This window comes from Pinus tabuliformis, chromosome 2_2 (assembly GCF_031772625.1).
Source record: "Pinus tabuliformis cultivar Carrire ecotype Pingquan chromosome 2_2, CPIR1, whole genome shotgun sequence".
Classification (NCBI taxonomy): Eukaryota; Viridiplantae; Streptophyta; class Pinopsida; order Pinales; family Pinaceae; genus Pinus; species Pinus tabuliformis.
The window spans coordinates 276,687,312-276,700,450 of NC_142300.1; positions in this window are offsets into that span (position 1 = coordinate 276,687,312).

Sequence of the window (13,139 nt, forward strand, 5' to 3'; positions counted from 1 at the left end):
GAACCTATGTGGAACCTGATGCTAATCATGACACTGCATGTACTTAGCATTGGCTTTGTCCAATATGTCATACACCTACTGGAGAATGTGCTAAATGTGGTCAATGGATTTATTATCCCTGTCAGCTTTGGACTGGACATAAGCTGAATATGCCTGAGTAGTTCCAAATGGTATGGCCACATCAATGGGACATAGTGGCTGGAATCCCAACCCCACCCGAAAAGGGTTGTGTCCAGTTGAGCTATGGAGAGCTTTGTTGTAGTTGTGTTGAACATAGGGGGGATTTCATCCCATGTGCATGGATGCTTTGAGTTGTACATACATAGAATGTGTATGATCATCATGTTGATGACCTTTGTTTGGCCATCAGTTTGGGGGTGGAAAGTTGTGGACTTAGTGAGCTTGGTATCCAACATCGACCAGAGACTTGACCAAAATGTACTTAGGAACATGTTGTCCCGATATGAGATAATGGATTATGGGATCCCAAAATGTACCCACACTCGTTCAAAGAAGAGCTTAGCAGTGGCTTCTACTGTGATACTCTTCTTGCAGGCCGCCATAATGGCCATCTTAGAGAATCTGTTGACGACCATGAAAACACAGTCATTTCCATGCTTAGTAGAAGGAAGGTCTGACATGTAATCCATGGAGATTGATTCCCAAGGCCAACTAGGAGTAGGTATAGGAGTATATAGGCCTTTATTCTTGATGGTTGGTTTGGAAATGGTGCAGGCATAGCAATATCTAATGTACTTCCCAACATCCTATCGAAGGTTCGGTCAATAAAAATACTTCTGAAACATTTCCACTTTTTTCTCTACCCCGAAATGTCCAGTGCCCCAACTGTAGTGCGCCTCCCAAATCATCTTGGTATGCTCACTTGAAGGAACAAAGATGTGTCCCAGGTGGCATAATAGTTCATCATGGAGGTGAAAATTTGGAGCTTGCTTACCTTCTAGGAGTATATGGTATGTGTTGTCGAATTCTAGATCACTCTTGTAAAGATGTGGCCACCCTGCAGTCTTGTGCTCACAAGAGTCGAGCACAGTGGTCTGCGCCATGACCAGTGGTCGGCTGAGGCAGTCTGCAAAATTGTTGGTGTTTCCCTTCTTATAATTAATGTTCAAATGGAACTATTGCAGGTATGTGGACCATTTCTAATGGTGATTGTTCTGCAACTTCCCTTGTATCTGTATGAACTGCAGGGGTCGTTGGTCTGTGTGGATGATCGTTTCCTTCCCCAAAATGTAATGCTTCCAATGTTGGCAGGCCTACACAATGGAATACATCTCTTTGTCATAGGTGGGATACTTTCAGATTGTGTCTGAAAGTGTCTCGTTGTGATATGCCACTAGATGCCATTGTTGAGTAAGAAATGCACCAATAGCATAGTCGGAGGCATTTGTCTCGATCTTAAATGGTTGACGCAAGTCTGGTAATGTGAGCACTAGTGCAGAGTAGAGGTGATGCTTCAACTCATAAAACGTCTTATGTTGGGATTCATACCAAAAGAAATTTTCTTGTACTCCACCATTGGTGACCTGACTTAAAGGCCAAGTGATATGAGAGAACCCCAACACGAACCTATGATAGAAATTGGAAAGACCCAGAAAGTTGTGGAGCTTCATGAGAGTGGTTGGGCTAGCCAATCACAAATGACTTGTATCATTGTTGGGTCCACATGCACACCCTGATAATCAATGATGTACCCCAGATATTGAACCTGGGTCATGCCAAAAATGCATTTCTCCAAATTGGCACAAAGCTTGTGTTGTTGTAGGGTTTGAAGGAAATGTCGAATATGGTGGAGGTGCTCTTCCCAAATCTGGTTGAACATCAATATGTCATCTAATTACACCACCACGAATGCACTAGTGAAGGGTTTCAATATGTCGTCCATCAATCTCATGAAGGTTGTGGGGGCATTTGTCAACCTGAAAGGCATGAGCAACCATTTGAAAAGGCCCTCCTTGGATTTGATGGCATTCTTCCACACATCGAAGGGTTCGATAGGCAACTGATGATAAACAAACTTTAAGTCAATCTTGTTGAAATACTTGGCCCCCTTGAGCTAGTCCAATAGGTCATCAATACGTGGGATTGGGTACCTATTCTGGACAGTGATCTTGTTTAGTGTTCGATCATACAGAGTCTCCAGGTCCCGTCCTTCTTCTGTACCAATACAATCCAGCTCCCACAGGGTGATGAGCTTGGCCTGATGTGCCCTTTCTGCAATAGCTCCTGGATTTGCCTCTTGATCTCATCGTTCTCCAGAACAAAGCATCGATAGATCGATCCATTGGGTAGCAGTGTGCCCAGGGTCAGATCGATGGAGTGCTTGACCTGTCAGTGCAAAGGTACCCCTCTAGGTGAGTCGAAAATGTCCCTGTACTCCTCCACGACCTTGTCCATCTGTTGTTGTTGTGTGGAGGATCCATGTCTGGAAGATATGGCCACAACCTTCTTCTTACCCTGAGGGTGAATCATAAGGAAAACAAATTTCCTGGTCTGGGAAATGATTTTATTGCATTTCTTTGTAGTGATCAAAGAAATGGCAGTAGGCGAGGCTTCCTCCGGTATCTTGTACAACTTATCACCCAAAGTAATAATCACAGAGTGAGGTCTAGACTCATACGGATCATGTCGCTTCCACAAGTATGGTTGTCCTAATAATACATCACAAACTTCAAGAGGAGCAACATCACATAGTACCCAATCCATGAAAAGCTTGATGTTGTAGGGAAGGCGGCACTGTTGGCTGACGCAAAGATCTCATCCTTAGTGAAGCCACCTGATGGTGTATGGCTGCAAATGTGTTGTAGTTAGTAGGCCCATACGCTTCATGACCTCTACTGAAATGAGGTTCTTTTGGCTCCGGCTATCGACAATGAACTACAGCAGAGAACCATTCACCCACATTTGTGAGTGGAAGAGGTGTTCCCCCACCTCTGGATCTGTAGGCTCGTTCTTCTGGATCTTAGTGGTGGCCACGGTGGCACTGGGCTTCACATCAATGATCTTCTTCCCTTTGTCATTCCCCTTGTCAGTTTCTGACTAAGAGTTGGAACATGCATCTAATTTGAAAGCCTTCAGATCGGCCACGAGTGACTGCTTGGCCTGGCACTGTTACACAGTATTTTTTCATACCTCCTGTTCACTTCCCATTCCATATCCCGAAGTGCCAAAACATTGACAAATGTGTAGCATATCCATCATGATATATAAACCAAAACCCCCCTGAATCATCAAAGGGAAACTACCCTGAATCCATTATGGAGAAGGTTGCCTAAAAACCTAATTTTTGGCATCAACGCATTCTTCTCCACTACCTGCCAGTGTTGATGGCAGGTTTCTCAGTTATACACTCATGCTGCCAGTGCGGGTTTTCATAGGAAAACCCACGTTGAACCTTGTCTGGCAGGTTTTCCCAAACTAGAGGAGAAGCTTCGCTCACTAGAACCTTTGGGAACAACGAGGTGGATATTGTTTGTTGTTGATATTATCGAGCTCTCTCAATTGGGCCCCTTGATTTTATCAATGGGATTTCCCCTTGAGATGTGGACCTTCCTCCCTCTTTTTTGGATCCCTAACTCCCTCTCCCTTCCTATAAATTCACGCCCTTCCATCCTCAAATGGTTTGTCATTAATTGTTGCATTCCTATATTGAGATTATGGTTACATGCTACCCATTGTAGCTTGGAGAAGGAGTGCTTGAAGAGTATTTGCTTGGACTTATACATCCACCAAAAGGAGGTATCCAACATCAAGGCATAGGTTGTATGCTTCCCTTTTTAGCTTATTAATGTATACATCTGATGTTCACTTTCAATAATTGTGTAAATGTTTATGCTATTAGCTTAATGTTCCTTGATTTGTTAAGTAGTTTATTTTTTATTAATGCCATATATGCTCTTGTATCTTGCCTAGTACTTTGATCTTCCTTGCAGGTACTGAGACATGAAGAACAACCAAGGAGTGAGGCCTGGAGCGAAAGATTCAAAGCCATCTCCAAGTATCGAGAAATTAGCATCAGAGCGAGGTAGGTTTCTCTTTCTCTCTACATTTATCAAACATAAGCTAGGAAAGTGTTTGTTAGATTGTTTAGTTTGTTGCTAGACCCACTCATTGGGCTAGAGGGATCTCCTCTGTCCATATAGGGGATTTGCCTTCACAACAAAATGGCGACTTCACTGAGGAAGCTATAGCCTTTTCATCTCCTTTTCCATCTGATCTCTTGATCAATTTGACCTACCATCGAGTTCTCAGTTAGTTTGAGTCTGTATAGGTCTGCACAATCACTGATTTCTACCGTAGAGTGCTAAGTCTTGAGTGTTTGTGAAATATTTTTTGTTTTTCCCATATTCCTTGCTCGACACAAGTTTTATCATTGACAGTCGCGCTGGAAGCACCTTTTTTTACTTGTACAGTCGCGTTGGAAACCTTGTCTTCCACTCTTTTCCCACGGTGAAGACCAACACGGGTTTTGCTATGAAAATTAGCATTGATAGCACATGTTTTTCTATGAAAAGTAGTGTTGATGACCTTGTCAACACAGATTTTTCTATGAAAAGTAGCATTGATGACCTTTTCAGCACAAGTTTTTCTATAAAAAGTAGCACATATCCTTGAATGTGAGGATTTTTAGGGTTTCTCTCTTAGAATCCAATGTTTCTTGGCCTCTGAGGTATTTTCCCATCTTGTATGCTTGGATTTGTCAATGTTTTTGATCGATTGTCTTGATTAATTTGCAAAATTTGTCTCAATGGCTTTGAAGTGAAATTTGATTGAGTTCTAAGGTTTCTAGTCAATTGGTCATCTATTGTTGCTTGTTGGTGTCATTGAGATGCTGGTTTTGTTGATTAATTGAGTATTGTTTTCTGTGGAAATCATTGAAAACATAATTTTGCATTTGTTTTAGCTTGTATTTCAAAATTTGCTTCTCATGAAAATTCATTGGATTAGTTGCATTGAAAAGTTATTTTTTGAGATTCGTCATTGAAAATAGATCACATTTTTCAGTGATTGAAAGTGAAACACTGTATTAGGTGCATCAAATCATTCAAAACGAAAAGAAAAGCATAATTCATATAAGTGCATCTTAGTAAAAGTGAAAATCATTTTACATTTGAAAAGTTGCATTTGGGAAGTGAAAAGTAAAAAACTAGTTAAGGGCACTTTGTTTGTTGCATTACTGCTTGTTGCATCATTATTTGAAATCTCTCCCCTTACTAGTTTAACTTTCATCAAATTGGAAAAGAATCTTTTTCTCATATAGCTACATCTTAGGTGTTCAGGTGACATCACTTTGAGCCATAAAATTGAAACATAATTCAAGAACAATATTAAAATTTACTGAATTAGCCTAAGGAGCATTTGAAACTTAACGCAACCATTTAGACGTCTAGGCTAGAGACGTGTTCCAACATCTATAAACCTAGCAGCTTTCGTTAACTGCCTGCATTGTATCCCGGGGGTGAAATCTCGTTCCAGTATGGAAGTATGTTGGAGGTTCTCTAGTACTCTTAGGTATATCGGAGGCACTCCGATATGGCAAGTATATGTGAATGCTCTCACCGAACGGTTATGCAATAGACAGCGCTAACACGGACTTGTGCTCCCAATGCTATCACATATATATTGGGAGACCCCACTAGGTTTCTATCCTTTAGCCACATGTAACTGAGTCAGTCACCTTGTAAATGTGATACACCAAACACAATGTTCGGGGAGATTGGTCTTCGTATGTTAAGTCCTTGGTTTCAGCTAAGGTGTATATTGTGGTTCACGGATACTTGGTAAACCCTCTTGCCTAGCTTACCCCTCTTTTATTTTGTTTTGTTAATTTCTAAAATCAATTAATTAACCGCGGAACAACATCCTTCCTGTGGAAATACTCCTTAGTAGATCTTAGGTTGATACTGATGGCAACATTTCCCGAATCTACCAGTCAAGGAAACCCCTCTGATGGGAATCCTAGTATGTTTCCTTCCTTTGGAAATACTGGTGCTCCCTATATGGCAACGTTGTCCCTTCTTGGATTGACCATTGGTCTGCCAGTTTGATTATTTTCGACCTGGGTGATTCCGAGTGGCCAAAATTCTTTTCAACCGAGTTATCCTCCACCTAAACAACATCAACCTCATGTTGATCCTAAATTTGACCCCTCACCTTCTTCACCCCATTCTTCCTCTTTGCGTGGTGAAATTCTGGATTCTAGTAACCAAGAAGCTAAGAAGAAGAAGAGGAGGACGAAGAAGAAGAAGCAAAATAAGAAAGGGGGCAACCAAGCAACCATTTCTACGGATGAAACTGATGTAGAAAAATCTTCCAACTAGCCCCAGAAAGTAAAATTCCCTTGCAAGATTTGCAAGGGTGACTACCTTCTTTGTGATTGCTCTGGTATTCCCAAAGTCTTAGAAGTGTGGTCCATAGGTTCCCATCAACCTTTGTCATCATCCTTTGGAGATCATGTTGGTGATAAACCTTCAACTAGTAATACTAAGGTCCATGGTAAAAAGGGAAAAGTCAAATTTCCCTATAAGTTGTGTGAAGGTAATCATCCCATTCACCTTTGTCCTTTTCTGGATGAGGCTTCCAAAGAGTTGGAAAACCTTATAGCTTCCCAGCCTCGTCTTCCGGTTGGTTATCACAATTTTTCCCTTGATCCTTCGCTAGTTGATCAAATGATTGATCAAAAGCCATCTTTGGTCAACCTCGCTCTCTTCGAAAGAGAGTCTTGTGAGTTTGTTCTCGACAAACCATTGGTTGAGAAAATGGTAGACTTAACTCCACTATCAGTTAACCGTACCTTTCCGGTAGAGAGTGAACCTCATACTGCTCAGTTTCTTCTGGTTTCTTTAGTTTCGAATGAACTGAAGGTAAATCCTCTCGTTCCCGAGGTGCATGAGAGCAGTTCTCCTGTCCCCATGGCGCAAGAGGGGAGCTCTCACACTCCTACGACACCCCCTCTGATTAGTTTAGTCACTTATTTTGATTGGATTCAATAGGAAGGATATCGTATTCTATCTTATGTGCCTTTCCATATTATAGTACAAGCTTACAATATGGTCGTAACTAGCACAATCATAGTTGAGGGTGCATCTGTTAGCATTTTTTCCTCAACTACTTGGCAAGATTTAGGTTCTCCTTAGCTTGTCCTCATCACCCAGAATTTGTTAGCTTTTAACAGAGGAACTAGTCAACCGTTAGGGATCCTTCCTAAGTTACCTATTACTTTAGGAGGAAATATTGTCTATATAGACGTGATGGTTGTCCAAGGCCCATTGGATTTTAATCTACTCCTTGGTCATGACTATGTTTATGTCATGGGAGCTCTTGTTTCTTCTCTCTTTCAAGTGATGTGTTTCCCGCATGAAGGAAGAATTGTGATCATTGATCAGCTTACATTCATTGAACTTGAATAAACCCCCAATCAGCCATCATCCCTAAATGGTTCTTATATGCACGTGGTATCACCCTCGCCGCAGGTTAATTACGTGGCCACCTATTCCATGCCCACATCTATTGATGATCTAATTGGTGATGTAGTACATCATGTACTGGGGGCAATGGAGCTCGAATTTTCATTTGTATCCTTGGACATGTATCCCTTCCAGAGTGTTGTTCTCCCATCTGATGAGAACCTCATGGAAGTCATGGTCTTATATAATCCATGATCAAGGTCTCCTTGAGGATATTTCTTTTAATATGTCAACCTCGTTAAAAAATGAAATAGGTCCCCATGAGGATAGTTATTTTACTATGTCAACCTTGTTAAAAAAATTAAATAGGTGTTATGAGGATAGTTCTTTTACTATGTCAACCTCGTTAAAAAATGAAATTGGTCTCCATGAGCAGAGTTCTTTTACTTGTGTAAAGCTCATTAAAAATGAAACAAGGTGTCATGAGCATGGTTCTTTCCCTGTGTCAAGCTCGTTAAAAAATGAAACAAATCCCCTTCCAATTCGAGTCTTTAATTAGATCTCGTAAAATCCCAGTCGAGTCTTTCACTTGATTTCATAAATGAACCTTCATTCCATACACTTATTAGTAACCAGTGGTCTACATAGGTGAATTAAATGAAGCTTGGGGAGCATGTACCTCGAAATGAGTCATTATGTTGGGGGCATGCAAACTTATCTTAAGCATAGTTTATATTTGTTTCAAGCTTGTGTAAAAATGAAACCAAACCCAAGCATAGTATGTTTCCATTTCAAGCTTGTGAAAAAATGAAACCATCTTCAAGTATACTCAAGAATAGTTTCTCATGTTTCAAGCTTGTGTAAAAATGAAACCATTCCCACTTTACCTCTTGTGATTTCCATCTTTATCAGCCTGTTTTCCTATATGAGCCTTGCTTTTTTCATTCCATCATCACCATCTCTTTGGCCAATCATAGGCATTCATTTGTTTCTTTCACCTTTTCCTGAGGAACATCTGTGATGGGTGGTATTATTATCTAGCCTCTTGACCTTTACATGTTTTGAGAAATTCCATCATGACCGAAACCAGTTGCTATCCTTTTATACCACTCGTTCCTCCACGAGGAGTCCTCTTTCAGCCTTTTTCAGACTCCAAAAATATGAAAAGATTTTCGAGCACTTGTCTTTTTGAACTCGTTAAAGTAAATGAAATGACGTCTACTCAGTATAAGTTTAGCACTTTTCCGGATTGAGATAGACTATTGTACGAAAAAGGAATACCTTAGTCGAACATGGTTAAGAGGCTCTCTTGGATATTGTTTTCTACCTTTCGAGTTCAAGAGACGATTTACGAAAAGGGACTTTTGGAGTTTTCTTTTTCACTTCTTTTTGAAACTCTCTAAACATGACGAAGATGTTGAGTTTCACCTCCGTCAAACTCATAAAACTTAAATGAGGCAGGACTTTCCACCATGACGAGACCAAGTTCCTCCTTCCTAGGGCTCGTAAAATTTAATAGGATGGATTTATCCGAAGGGTGAACTTATATGGAAAGAATATGTTATCCCCTTCAAGCTTGCGATAAAAAATATATGGGTTACTCACCAAAAATGGTGGGGGAAAAAGTGAAAGCGTTCATCTCTTGTATTCTGTAAAGGAAGCATATTTCTCTTGAACATGAGACTCATTTGTTACTCATATCGGGTTTGGGACATCCTCACTTGGTCACTTGCTTTCCTAGGTTTGGGGGAATCCATTTTTCCTCTCATATGATCATACCATTCTGTCATCATGACCTCTGATCCTATGTTGAGTCAAATGTTGCCAAACTCCGAAGTCATGTCACTGATATGTTCAAGAGAAGTCCTATCTATAGTTCTTTACCACCTATACATTGTCTGAGTTTCTGTCATAGTCATGGATCACATTTATATACTCTACTACATCCTTTTGTTTCGTGTCGATGATGTGAGATTAATTATGCCCCTCCTTCGATAGATCACTTCCTTTCGACTTCAACTCATTATCTGGGAAGATGATCTAGAAACTCCCTTCTAGTACCTTATAGCTTGCATGCCTCAATGGCAAGTTCTTTTCATTCGAAAAAAGGTTTACATCATTGACCTTCAATTAGATGATTCCACGGGTGTTCGACTTCAACTTCATTATTCACATTCATGGATTGTGTTGATTGTACCTTGAGATCCATTGTCATTATTGGTGGTTTATCTCATGCCTATTAACGGTTTACATCATTGGCCGCTAATCAAGTCGTTTTCTATCATGTTCAACTTCGACACATCTGTTCACATGATTAGAATTCATACATTGATCGGGTTGAGACAAGAGCGCAAGACCCTGGAATTTGTCTGATAAATTCCAAGTTGCGTGGAGTTATGAGTCATTCATGATTGTACACATGTTTCCTCTGTACGGATGGTTGTGACCATACCGTGGGTCCATATTCATGATCCTTTTTATTCAGATGGTTACAACCATACTAATGATCTTTGCACATGATCCCTCCTATTTGTATCGTTGCATCCATACCATAGATTCATGTATTATTAGATTCATATTCATGTATCATTAGGCATGGTCATCAAAGTTGTTAGATATGTATATGTATATGTATATGCTTAATTTGCAGGTCTCGTGACAATGTTTTTCTCGTCCTTGCACTACCTTGTAAATCATCTCATCCATCACTCCCTATTAGGGGGCATCTGTTACACAATATTTTGTTATACCTCCTGTTCACTTCCCGTTCCATATCCCGAAGTGCCAAAACATTGACTAATGTGCAACATATCCATCATGATATATAGACCAAAACCTCCCTCAAGCATCAAAGGAAAACTGCCTTGAATCCATTTTGGAGAAGGTTGCCTAAAAACCTAATTGTTGGCATCAGCGCATTTTTCTGCACTACCTGCCCGTGTTGATGGAAGGTTTCTTAGTTATACACTCATGCTGTCGGCGCAGGTTTTGATAGGAAAACCCACGTTGAACCTCTTCTGGCAAGTGTTCCCAAACTAAAGGAAACGTTTCGCTCACTAGAACCTTCGGGAACATTAAGCTAGATATTGGTTGTTGTTGATATGGTCGAGCTTTCTCATTTGGGCCTCTTGATCTTATCATCATGGGATTTCCCCTTGAGATGTGGACCTTCCTCCCTCTTTTTTAGATCCCTAACTCCCTCTCCCTTCCTATAAATTCACTCCCTTCCATCCCCAAATGGATGGTCATTGATTGTTGCTTTCCTATGCTAAGATTATGCTTATATGCTACCCATTCTGGCTTGGAGAAGGAGTGCTTGAAGAGTCTTTTCTTGGACTTAGACATCCACCAAAAGGAGGTCTCCAACATCAATGCATAGGTTGTATGCTTCCCTTTTAGCTTATTAATATATACATTTCATGTTCACATTCCATAATTGTGGAAATGTTTATGTTATTAGCTTAATGTTCCTTTATTTGTTAAGTAGTTTATGTTTAATGTATGCCATATATGCTCTTGTATCTTTCATAATACTTTTATCTTCCTTGCAAGTACCCAAACGTGAAGACCAACTAAGGAGCGAGGCCTCGAGTGAAATATTCAAAGCCATCTCCAAGGATCGAGCGATTAGCATCAGAGCAAGGTATGTTTCTCTTTCTCTCTGCATTTTTCAAACATAATCTAGGAAAGTGTATGTTAGATTGTTTAGTTCGTTGCTAGACCCACTAATTGGGCTAGAGTGATCACCTTTGTCCATAGGGGGGATTTGCCTTCACAACAGGCACTCACTTGTGTTGTGAGTGGAGCTCTTATGGAACTCACACCCTTTTCTCGTGTCCTCCTTTGTTTTTGTGGTGTTATTCTTTGCGTGTGGTTTTGGCGGGTTGTCCTAGGTCGCCCTACCTTAGCTTTGTCCTTTTCTCTATGGTTTGGGGGCACATTTTCCTTGCTTCGGATTCGCAGATCCAAAGTCTCACTTCTTCTATTTAAATTTCTACTCAATATTTCCAACATATTGGTATGTTGTGTCGAGCCAGGAGATGTTGAGGAAATCCATCTCGTCCTAGATGTACTTGTGTAGACAGTTGTGGTACTTGACTACCAAATGCCACTCAGAATCCTTGATACCCAGCTTTGTGTGAAGGGTATGGAAAACATTTGTAAACTCCAGCACATCTTGGTCCCTTCCCTGCCATAGCATGGTCTACTTTATGTTTTTATCTTCATAGCTCCCGACAAGGTAATATTGTTCCTTGATGGCATCTCGGAAAGAATCCCAAGTGGGTGCACTGAAAACAGTGAGGATTCCCTCTCATCCTTTTGTTCTCAGTAAGTTTCCCACCAATCCTTGACGTGTGGGGTGGCTTTGATAAGTGAAAAGGTAATCTTTTCCTGATTGGAAAATTCATAAACTGAAAAATATCCTTCCAACAGATTTAACCATTTATCTACGGTGTTTGCATCTATCTGGCCCTCAAATATGGGAATATCAAAGTTAACTTGTACCTTAAAAGGATTGGTGCCTGCAAAGTGGCTACTGGATGAATATGTGTCGCCTGTGGGTAGTCGTTGAAGGATCTAGGCATAGTTATCCATCATCGTGTTCCTTTGTCGCTTGAGGGCTTCCTCAAGCAGTATTTTGAAAGGATTTCCTACCCCCTTGTCTTTCTTTTCTTCCGCCATGGGAGGCCGTCGAGTTTTGCGAGGCTGGTCTTGCAAAGGTTTAACCAGATCGAGCCCTAACTCCTTATGCCCTGACCTCATTGGGGACATGCAAAGAAAAATAGAGAAAGGGCATACCGTTGTGATACCATTGATCTGGACTTATGCAGAAATGCAACAAAATACAGAAATACCCAATACAGAGAGATGCAAAAGATATAAAACTTCATTTCATTAATATCAAAGAATTGAAATGTGCTTACATACAGAAATAAAAATAAACTAGCTCGAGCGATGGTATCTTATCTCTGAGAAGAGATGTGGTGACTACATGCCTTTGAATTGTGTTACAATGAGGCTCAAAGGCCTATTTATTATTGAGAAACAATGGAAAACCCTAAATATGTAAAAACCTAACTATAGGAGATGAAGCACCAAAACTGTGGGCCCTGTTTGGGACTTTTCTGACCTCTCCGTTTTCCCTAAAAACGTCTTTTAGTCCCTCAAAACGGCTTTGGAAGTTTAGGACCCAAAAAACTGCCAAAAAAAGTAATTTGGGCTATAATTAAGGAAACAGAAAAGAAACAACGGTGGGGGTGCACGTGGAATAGGCAGGTGGCCACCAATATCCACCTGGATCACATGGTGTTGTGTGTTTTAATTTTGTTTTAAGGTTAGTTTTCTTGTGCCTTTGGTTGTGGGTTAAGTTATTAGTTCATGGAAGCCTTGGTTGGAAAAACACTCTAGAAGCCATGTAACTTGCGTTGGGTTACTAGTACTAGAAGCCTTGGTTAGAAAAACACTCTGGAAGCCCTTGGTGGGTTCAGTTACTAATCCTGGAAGCCCTAGTTGGACAAACGCTCTGGAAGTCCGACGATAGTTGTGAGTTGAGTTACGAGTACTAGAAGCCCTGGTTGGAACAAATGCTCTAGAGCCTTGGACAGCTTAGGTAGAGACCAATCTGGTGATGGTTAGTGATTTCCAACTGTGAGGTGGAATCACTGGTTGAGGATTGAGGTGGTTTGGCCTCTAGAAGCCTTAGACGGTTTTGAT